Consider the following 12120-nt stretch of genomic DNA (forward strand, 5'->3'; position numbering starts at 1 on the left):
ATGTTTGTATGATAATAAACATCCATTCCTCAGAAAAATGTCATCAAAATAAACCGTCTCATCATGTACTTTATTGAGAATGGATGAAAAAAGTCTGACAGTCCACTTTTTTCTCTCAATAATTATTATTATCTGATAGCACGTATGAGAGTCGATCAAAAGTAAGAAAGTGAAGACAATTATGTAAATTTTCAATACTTAAATACTTCCTAAAGTGCCGTTACAATATTCGGATCATATCTGTATGACCAACTGCTTTATGGAAACTCATTTCGCTCGAGTTTCACTTGCAATTACCACTGATTTCAGATCTGCGATGATATTTAAGAAGAAACAGATTTAATGTGTTCACCTTCAGGTCAAAAGTAAGATATTTAGCGATAAAGAAGAGATGGTTCCAATTACGATGAAAGTTATAGCTTGAGAAATTTTCGACCTTGTTTTTTTCTTATTAGAATGTTCACAGGGTTGTAATGTGCTCAGTGCTCATAAAAGTCTTATACAATGTATGATCTATGGTGTTATGAAGTTACTGATTCTGTAATAATAAAAAGTGGAAAGGTCGAGATCATTTCCATCTCATCACAAAGTCTTGATGGTTATTTCTTATTTCATTATCTAGATATCTTGAGGCTGTGAAGCTCAAGCCTGAATTGAAAATGATTTCATTTCAGTACCAAAATGATGTCCAATCAATCTGAATTGCTAGGTTTGTAAAAGGATGCCTTGGAGCTGTTTCTGCAGCTATGGATGATATATTATTTTCATATTCAGATTAATGCTTTCATGAAATGATTGAGTGATATTGATTACATAGATTATATTTGGAATTAACTGAACAATCAATTAAATTCACTGTTCAAAATTGAGTGAGAGATTATAAAATTAAGGGAATAGAAATAGAGAATAATGTATATCCATTAAGGGATAGGTACAACAAAATTTTATATGAAATAAAATTCCAGATTTCCAACACCCTGCATCCAAAAAGTATAAAGCTTTCGGCTAACCAAAACACTCACACATTCATTCTTTATGAGGGAGAAAACTTTGAAATAATTGAATGTATATTTATATTATATAATAATATATATAACTGAAACAACAGAAAACAAGGATCTGATAGCACAGAATCAAGTATCACCGCAGGAACAAATAACTTTTATATTTCGTTTATTACTGGCAGATTATGATCGACAAAATCATCGATTTGAGCATACAATTGGTAATACAGTGTAAGAGAATCGATCTTTCACTGATGTCTTAAAGCCCATACATCATAGAAATGCATTGCTTCTTTGAGAGGAAATGTTGAAGAAGATCGAAATTTATCTATTCCCCGACGCACACAACATTTGGGACTCTCTTACAACACATTATGGCATACTTCCATCTGGATTTGAATCTCATAAGGTTCAATTGACACAAGAACTAAAGCCAACTGACCATAGAATGCGTAGAACTATGCCGATTTGGCGCTTGAATAAAAACATTTGGATATCTGAACAACAACGTTTGGATTATGATCTTTTTCATCGAATTTCCTTCAGTGACGAAGCAAGTCCATAAGAGGACCATTGGAATATATGAATCTAATACTCTTGGTGGTATCTACGTTGACGAATAAAGTGAATTAAAAAAAAAAGTGTATTACTCTCTAGGCCCGGTACTTATTGAATGGAGTGTTAAGATTTAAGACACAATTACCAGGCGAGTATAAAAAAATCCTCAATGTTAAACATAATCGAAACAAGAACCTATAAAAAAAATATTCAACCATAGTCAATGTGCGCGTATCGAATACAAACTCAACATCCCTATCGTCCAGAAGACTGACCGTAGCCTACAATGCGTTTCTGTTTTATTTCCCATACCATGAGGCACGTTCCTCAGCTTAATCGTACTGTTGTAATGTGTGTATTGCTCTCTCCGCATTTATTACCGATAAATTACATACCTTGTCTATTGAAAACACTGAGGAAGTCTGATTGTGAATCGAAGATAGGGCTAATACGAGTAATCATGATGGCAATTGAGTCTCATGACGCATTTCTTCTAACACCAAATTAATATATAGAATCCAATGAGATGGCGAATGCATGGGAATTTTTCTCCTTCATTTCTACCAATTACTCCGATTTTTATGAAATTGCGGCATAGCAAACTTAAGTGTAAGATTTTACGTTGTTATGATCTCAGTCAGAGCAAACTGTGGCATTTAAAAAACAACATTCTCGAAAATAGACCGGAATAGAACTGTTCTCTTCTATTGATATTTGTTCTAGGCTAAGAAATCTTAGAAAGAGAAGAAGAAGAGTCTATGCTGCTCGTAGAGGGGCTTATCGCAGTTTCTTGGGAATTTTTTGTAAACAATTTGATGAAAATGACTATCGATAATATATATATATATATAAGGGTTAGGTTAGGCTTGTGTTTTGCATAAACTTGATGGAATCACATATCTTCCAATTCCATATCATTAAGTACAGGCCAAAAAAACGATAATCATTTGGCAATAGCGATGAGAATTGATGATTTGAGTGATACCCTCTTAATTCTCAAAAAAGTACTGGCCAATCACTCCATCAAAACAAATTTCACACCAAACGGGGGCGTTTTGTGGATGTGATGGTCTCTCGATAGTAACATATGCGACAATTTTGCTCGTTGCTATTTGGGGTCATAAGTTCCTTTCTGGAAGGGCTGGTTGTTCCTCGGAACAACTAACCCCAATCGACTTTAAATCGTATCTGAAATTCTCATGACACATTTTCATTTTATTCTAAAGATCTGAAACTAACGGGTGTTTTTTTTCGAGGTATATAACTTTAAGTTGGTATTTCTGTTCAAGATGGCGACCGATTTAACAGCTGTCAAGTGATTTATTCTCAGTTTGGTTTGGCAATTCATCGTTAATAGACTCACGCCTGAACAACGCTTACAAATAGTGCAATTTCATTTCGAAAATAATGGTTCTGTGCAGAATACATATCGCGCCCTACGTTCATTTTAATTTTTGTAGCGATAAAGCGCACTTCTGGTTGAATGGCTACGTCAACAAACAAAACTGCCGCATTTGGAGTGAAGCTATTTCTCAAGTGTATGTCGAAAGACCGTTACATCCAGAAAAACTGACTGTTTGGTGCGCTTTATGGGCTGGTGGAATCATTGGTCCGTACTCCTTCAAAAACGATGATGGCCAGAACGTTACAGTCAATGGTGATCGGTATAGAGTCATGATTACTAAATTTTTCATTCCTGAATTGAACAAACATAATGTCCAAGAGCTGTGGTTCCAACAAGACGGCGCAACATGTCACACAGCTCGTGCCACAATCGATTTATTGAAAGACACGTTTGGTGACCGCCTAATTTCATGTTTTGGACCTGTGAATTGGCCTCCAAGATCTTGTGATTCAACGCCGCTAGACTACTTTCTGTGGGGCTATGTAAAGTCATTGGTCTATGCGGATAAGCCACAAACCCTTGACCATTTGGAAGACAACATTCGCCGTGTTATTGCCGATATACGACCACAAATGTTGGAAAAAGTCATCGAATATTGGACGTCCAGATTGGACTACATCCGAGCCAGCCGTGGAGATCATATGCCAGAAATCATATTTCAAATGTAATGCCACAAGATTATCTTGCGGATAAATGAAATTCATGTAAATCGAATAATCCATCGTTGTTTTATTGCAATTTAAAATTCTATAGCTCTAAAGGAAACACCCTTTAGTGAAATGATTTGCAACATAATTCGCAATTTCTCTTGATTCTGGTAGTGTTAAATCGCTGTCGTCAGATATAATTCACGAATTTAATGCGCAATTGTAAGTTATTTCAAAATTCGAAACGATCGATCCATATTCAAATTCCGTAATCTGTCAATTTTCGTTACAGTCACACCAACTGCCAAGATACAATACAAAAGTCACTAGGATATGTAATCTGAATTTTTCATGAATTTCGACAATATATCACAAAACTTGACTGAACTAAAGAAAATATCGTCTAATAACACTTGTTGGAATAGAAGTCTATTCTGCAACTTGTTTCAGAATATACTATTATGGCCGTGTTTTTTCGCGAAGAAGTGATCGAAATTGGCCACCGAGATTTGGCGATTTAACACCTTTAGACTTTTTTATTTGGGACTGCGTGAAAGATAAGATCTATGACAGTGCTCCACAATCAATTCAAGACCTTAAAGATGAATTTCGTGAAATTAGGAACGACATACAGCCAAATGTGCTTATTAGTCATGAAAACATTCATGGAAATGAATGTTTTCCTTGCGCAAACCTTCATTTTCTGATATTTGAATGGTGTCTTGCCAAGATGTAACGTTTCTTTGTCGATTATCAGAAATCTAACAATCTCCTCCGATTACCAGATAGTTCTAGTCATTAAAAAAAAACTGTCTTACTAATCGATGTAATCTAAAAAGATCCCGACCCCTCAAAGTTTAACCGTTTCATTTTCCATAATTTCACACCTTATTTTCTACTCGAAATTTGCGGCCGATCGTCCAGCCCACCATCTTCACGGCCCTCACGAGATTGTTTTTTTACAGCGATCAAATATCGGTTAAGAACCCCGAAGAAAATATGGCTGCGAGATAGCATCTCGACTCGTTTAATTATGAACTATAATAACAGTGGTTCTCCAGGGTTCCAATACCCATGTGAGAATTGATTATTACTTACGGTGGTACCTGACACCATAGACGGATCTGGACTGATTTATGGCTTTCCTATGGTAATGGTGTATATTTTGGGCACATCGTCTCATCATGTGTACCATCATTTACGAGTTGTCTATGCACACACATCTAATTTCAATCATTAAGTGGCGTAGAACGGGGTATTTAGGGCTGTCTATCACTCGACTCAACTCATTATGGGTTGTTGGGGTTATATTAGTGGGTAGTGATAGGGTAGTAAACATTATCGGAATGGGAGTAAATTGAAGTGTAGGTAGCCCATATATTTCTTTTTGAAATTAAGCACCTTTTAGACGTAATACTGTTGCAACAAATTGATTTCAATATTTTGACTTGAGAACCTGGGTGTATTGCTTCCTTGTTTTTCGATTTCCAAATTTTCACTCAGACTTAGCTTTAACTTCTACATTTCTCTTTCGATTCGATTAAATTTTGATGAAATTTGGTATGGGCATTCAGTTAGGATCGTAGATGATCCAATATGAAATTGAGCTCTTTCGGATATAGGGTATACGTTTAGCATTCGCAAACGTAAAATTTCCGATATTTCCATATCTCGCTTACTTTCTGATGTTGATGATATTGCATCCACATCGATTCCCACTTGAATTGGAGGATTCATGTTGACGCTGTTAGCAAAAAATTCAATAGCTCTTACTTTGCCATATGTAGAGTTCGAAGTTCACTTCCTTTGCGATTCATCCTGAGCATCTATTACAGCTTATTTTATAGTCACCTATCTTATAACATCCTGCTCTGGGGTAATTCATCGGACGTTGGCAGAGTTTTTGATCTGCAGAAGAGGATTCTGCGTATGATATGTAATATCGCGCTGAGGTCCTCCTGTAGACCAGATTTCATTGAAAATGGTCTCCTCACTCTGGCCTCGATTTTTATTTTCAAATGTTTGATTTATACAATAAAAACGAATGTAACATGACCAAACTTTCGAGCTTTCATAGCTACAGTACAAGAAATGAGGGATTTCCTTTAATTCCTGAGTGATCAGGGACTAAACAGACCCTCTTATTCTTGCCTATTTCATTGAGTTTCCTGCGGCTTTCTAATACCTTTTCAGAATCGATGATATGTAAGCTCAATGCTTTGATTGCAGCCTGGCTGTCAGAATATATACATTTCTGATAGTTTCTTACTAGGTTCATTTCCAATCTCTGCCTGAAAGAAACTTACACAGTGGCCTAAAAAGTGAGAATTACGTACCAGCCCCGAATACTTCAGCGCCTATCCCTTTGGTGGTCTTAGAACCATCTGTGTACCATTTGATGGTATTTTTTTTCAGAGCTCGGATATTGGACTGTCTATCCCAATCTTTCTTAACTACTTGACATCGTAGTGAAGGTTTTTTCGATGCTAGTTATTTTTTTATTATCTCGTCACTTGGAAGGTCCGCTGATGGTATTTAATTGGTCAGAGAGGACCAGAAGAGGAAAGGCCATTCGATGCCAATCACAATCAATATTTTCCAAAAAAAATGGTGGGGTTATGGAGTTTTTTAATTTGGTACTACTATTGGTTTTTCCTTTTATCCATAAGTATTTAGGGTTATATCTTGTTGTAATTTGTTTTTGATATTCTGTACTAAATATGGTATTTGTTCATAATCGAGCAAAAAGTTTAGGGGTATAAACCTCCAAATTCAAAAATTCGTGGGTGGAATGATTTTTCGCGATCATTATTTGTACAAGAATTATGGCTTGATTGCAGTGGTCTCCAATTGCAAATTGTTCATTTTTTCCTAATGTTTCAATGAATATGAATATTCATGAATTGCATTGTTCATTTTTGTTATTAGGTGTACAACTTTGCTTCCGCCGTTTCGGAAAAGATGGCTGTAGCGGTGAGTTGTAGTCGAAATAAATACGTCTTAGATGTCATACAATAAGCTTAGGTATTTGTGAATATGACGCCATCTAAATATTAGTCGATTTGTGTCTGCATCATGAAGTTATTCTCGATTAAACATGTCAGTTTACGAGCCAAATTCTCGACATTTGCGGGAGATTTTATTTCCATAGAATGCTCTCAAATACCGATGGTGTGGCCACTTTTAGTGAAAGAACGTGCCGAGAGTGGTTTCAACGCTTCAAGGTCGGTGATTTTGACGTCAAAGACCAGTACGAGAGAAGGTTTTCGAAGATGCAGAATTGTAGGCATTACTTGATCAAGACTCCTGTCAAACGCAACAAGAATTGGCATGATCATTGGGAGTGAAGAAACAAGCAATTTCAAACCACCTGAAAGTCATGGGAATGCTTCAGAAACAAGGAAATTTAGTACCTTACTAGGTGAAGCTGAGAGGTGTTGGACGGCGTTTGTTTGCTTGTGAACAGCTGCTTGAAAGATAAAGACGGAAGGGATTTCTGCATCGCATTGTGACTGAAAACGAAAAATGGGTTCATTACGATAATCCCAAACGCAGAAAATCATGGGGATATCCCGGCCATGCCTCTACGTCGATAACCAATCCAAATATTCGCGGTTCCAAGGTCAGGTTCAGTATTTGGTGAGACCAGCTCGGCGTAGTGTAGGTACTATGAGTTGTTTTAATCGACTGAAATAACCACAGACAATCGTTATCGAACAAAATTAATGCAATTGAGCCGAGCATTGAAAGACAAACGGCCGCAATATAACGTGTGACATGATAAAGTGATTTTACAGCATGACAATGCTCGACCCCATGTTGCTAAAGTGGTCAAGACATACTTGAAAACGTTGAATGTTGAATAGAAAAGTCCTACTCCAGGCGCCGTATTCTCCATCGTTGCTCCCTCGGACTATCACTTGTTTCGATCAATGGCACACGGCTGGCTTGATTGATTGGATTGATTCGTGGATCGCTTCAAAAGATGACTAGTTTTTTCAACATAGCGATGGACAATACTTTGAATCATGAATGTATAACCAGATTTTCACAATAAAGTCTCAAATTTAGGAAAAAAACCGCGGAAGCAAAGTTGAACGCCTATGTATATTCTTGTGTCCTTATCCGAATATTCTGACTATGAAGCATATTTGACTTTCGGAGCTTTTTGCTTTCTGGTTTACTGAAAGTAGAATAAAGCTGTATGATCATTTTCGAAATAGAAAAAACTTCTTGAACAGAAAATTCTTACTCTCCTAATTCGGTTCAGACAATTTTATACAATTTTGGTTTCTTGTCTGCTGGTCTTTCTGTATGCAAATTCTAGTAAGCCTCAATATTCGTTGTAGATTCTCCCCACAAACATCTTCCAAATTCGCGTCTACCTGAAGCAGTAAGCTTACAAAACTCACGTCGCCTTCAGTGAAACTCACGAAGCCTTCCACCTTCGTGTTTGTAGACGAGGTGGTGAGCGTCTACAGGTGATAATATTAATCAGGGCGTTCACGTGACCCGAGGCTTAGGGAAGAGAGTTAACGCCGAACCATCACTTTGAAAAATTGTTTTTTAACGAGGAATCTCGCGGACGGTGAGAGAACCCATCGGCCATCCTGAGATTTTGTGGCGATGAGGTGTGGAGGACCAAGACTTTGTTTGTATGCAGATACGGTGCGCGTCCTCGCGTTGAATTAGTGTTAAACGTTGACGCGATAGGTATTAATTGGATTTGGTGTGTTGTGTGGGCCGAGATTCATCTCGTTGTATTGACGAGGAGGAGGGAAACCAGTCTGGAAAATAATATTCTCCACTCCGAGACGGATTGACAGGTTCGGAGGAATGTCATTAAGTTGATCGGTGAAATAATCTGTTGATCGATGTGGAAATTTTTGGGATATCTTAGATCTTCTTCGTCTCTGACGGGATTTTAGATTAGAAAATTGACTGATGGGGAATCGTCTTTCATAATGGAGTTACTGTTAGGTTGGTTAATTGGTTTATGGCCTGGTAGTTTGCGAAAAAAGGTGCATATCATCATGTTATAAAACTATGTTTTATGACTTACGTTTCCTTTTATGTCACAGAAATATCTCACGTCTAATGAAAAAAAACGAGAAAAGCATTAGGAGCTTTCGAGCTTTTGAGTTCTGATACGATCCTACGTCATTTATGCGCTAATGGAGGCCACAGAACTGTATACCGGGTGGTTCAGAAGTCTGGAAACGGTTAATTTATTGCACGCACAGGTGTAATATCGATATTCTTATACTGGGCACTGTAGTAATTTCACCCGAGGAATTGAATGGGCCCATCAGATTTTGGACCCAAAAAGGCGTTATACGAGATATGAAGCTCAACTTTGAAATTTCAAATGCAAACCCATCTTTTTTATTACAAATTCGGATTCAGCGGGAGATTTTACATCCGAATTGGTTGAAACCAAAATTTTTTCGTCCTTTTTTGGGCTCTATGCAGCGTTTTTTTTTCAAAAATCCGGGGGCGTTCATTAAGATCAGGATGTAAAAACTCCTTAGTCCTTAGTAATTTTTCTCGTTGAATCGATTGAGCCCATCAAATTTTGGGATAAGAGGCCCAATTTTGAAATTTCAAATGGAAACTCATCTTTTTTATAACAGATTTCAATGTTGGGCATCTTATCTCTTATAAAGCCGCTTATCTCGTTTAAGGTCCTTTTGCACCCAAAATCTGATGGGCTCAATCGATTCAACGAGAAAAATAACTAGGGACCTTGTAGTATGTATCAGTATGAAGAACCTGTATATTTTCATACTTGAGACGACAAGGTCCGTATAACCAAACACCATCTTAAAATATAAATATATTTACTATGTTTACCCTTGTCGATCGTGTTGTATTTATCAACTCGCAAGGTTATTGTGAATATACAATATAAATAGTAAATATACAGGGTGTTTCCTAAACATGCGGCAAAAATTCAGGGGGTTGTTCCTTGGACTATTTTAAGCATGTTTTGTCCTTGGATGATTTTTGAAAAACCTCTTTGTTTCGAAGATACAGGGCGAACAACATTTTACATATTTTTAAAATTAATAATAGTTTAAATAAAAATGCGTACCGCACTGTGTTTACTAAGTAGGTACAATTTATTTTTAAATTTGTTTAACAACATTCCAATTACTAAAAACGGCAAGTTTTTTGACTAAAAATTGATAAGTGCAGATGGTAAAGGAATACAGATTAAACACGGTTTTCATTTGAATTCGTTTTGTGATGTATTAGCAATTTTTAGTCAAAAAACTGGCCGTTTTTAGTAATTGGAATGTTGTTAAACAAATTTAAAAATAAATTGTACCTACTTAGTAAACACAGTACGGTACGCATTTTTATTTAAACTATTATTAATTTTAAAAATATGAAAAATGTTGTTCGCCCTGTATCTTCGAAACAAATAGGTTTTTCAAAAATCATCAAAGGACAAAATATTCTTAGAATAGTCCAAGGAACAACCCCCTGAATTTTTGCCGCATGTTTAGGAAACACCCTGTATATCATGTCGCTAGATACATAAAATAGTAAGAATGATCTTATTCAATAGTAGTCTGTAATTCATTCATTTGATGCTCACATTCTTGAATTACATCATGTGAGTTTTCATCTGTGATCAGTACAGTGTGCAGTAAGAAATAAATACCCTTTGATGAGTCTGGAGAGTATTAATTAACCATTCCTTCAACTGCATAACGATTGACCGAACCTACCCTAGCTGGGTACATCACAACCTCAGTATCAGAATATAAATTTTGCATCCTGATCTGAATGAACGCCTCCGGATTTTGAAACCAAAAACGCTGCATAGGGCCCAAAAATGGACGATAAAAATTTTGGTTTCAACCAATTCTAATGTAAAATCTCCCGAATCTGCAATAAAAAAGACAGGTTTGTATTTGAAATTTAAAAATTGGGTATAGGACGACAAAACGCTCATCTACATTCTGAAATTAAATCCTAGTCGGATTTTGCTCATATATATTTACGAGCTCAACTACGGCATTTGATATCCTAACTTACTCTGAAAATCCAAATTTCCAGCTTGGTCCGTTCGAGAGTTGTCGTGTTTACGACCGGCAACACAGAATTCTTACTGTCATCGTGACGAAATTATAGAGCATTTAAAAACAAAGCATAACAAAAGACCACTAGTTCATTCTCTAATTTGTTGTATGTTGTACGTATCATCCAATTCCCAATATTCAATTGAAAAATAACTGATAGGTTGATATACCTAGTTGAGGCTACCGTTTACGGTGTCTATCACTAGTTTCTGAAAAATTGATCAAGGTAAGTAATAACTATTCATTCAATTGGAATTGCGAAAACCATTGTCAATAATCAATTAACATTTATCAATTGAGTTTCTCATGCATAATTTTACACCTTCAGCAGTTGTTGGTGGCAAGTAACGTGGCGTCATCTGTCGTTATAATTCCGCAGTGGACTCTACTGAATGAAGTTATCTATAACAAAGTCTAACTTCCAGTTATAAACCTTAGATGTATCTGCTACTACTTTTTTAATTGTGAGGATTAAATAGATATAAAAAACATTAAAACATCACAACCAGAAATCAATCTCCTGCTTCTTAGTTTTTACGGTTTTGGAAATGGCTTTGACTAGAAATATGCAATAACTGCATAATATGTGATATACTTTCTGAATTGAATTTATTAATTCGATTGAAGAAATTTGAAATGTATAAAATTCAAGGAATTGAATTAAAACATTCTGGAAAACACTAGGAGGAATCATGGAATTGTAAACTTTCAATTAAACTCAGACTAATCCACTAATCTTAAACATCTTCGCTTTGAGAATGCCTGCAACATCTAATCGAATCAAAAATAATGATATATCCGCCTCCGGTTATTTTATTTAATCATAACAAAGAAAAAAAAACGAAATGTTGGAACATATCATTTATTCATAAGGGTTCAGTTGAGCACATTCATTGTTTATTATATTCCACGTTTCTTAAATAATCTATCCATAAATAGCATATTCTGAAACAAGTTGCAGAATGGGCTCCTATTCCAACACGAATGCGAAATTCGAAATTTTCGAACGCATGAGTGTTGGAATTGCCTTCTGCAAATATCATCCAATATTCGTTATTAGACGATATTTTCTCAATTTCAGTCTTTTTGTGAACTATTATCCAAATTCAATGAAAAATCCGGATTATACATCCTAGTCACTTTTGTATTGTATCTTGGCAGTTGGTGTGATTGTTACGAAAATTGACAGATTAGGGAATTTGTATTTGAATACGTAATGATACGAGTACGTTTCATAAAAATCTGAAAATTTGATTTGCCCTATCCAGATTTTCATGAGTGACGACTTGCTTTGCTAAACTCCAAAGCAGTCACCACTGATAAAAATCTGATAATTTGATTTGCCATATTCAGATTTTTATGAGCATGACATTGTTTTATATGAAACGAGCTATAGGCTTCAAGTTCACAATGCA

This window comes from Harmonia axyridis, chromosome 4, assembly GCF_914767665.1.
Source record: "Harmonia axyridis chromosome 4, icHarAxyr1.1, whole genome shotgun sequence".
In the NCBI taxonomy this organism is placed as follows: domain Eukaryota; kingdom Metazoa; phylum Arthropoda; class Insecta; order Coleoptera; family Coccinellidae; genus Harmonia; species Harmonia axyridis.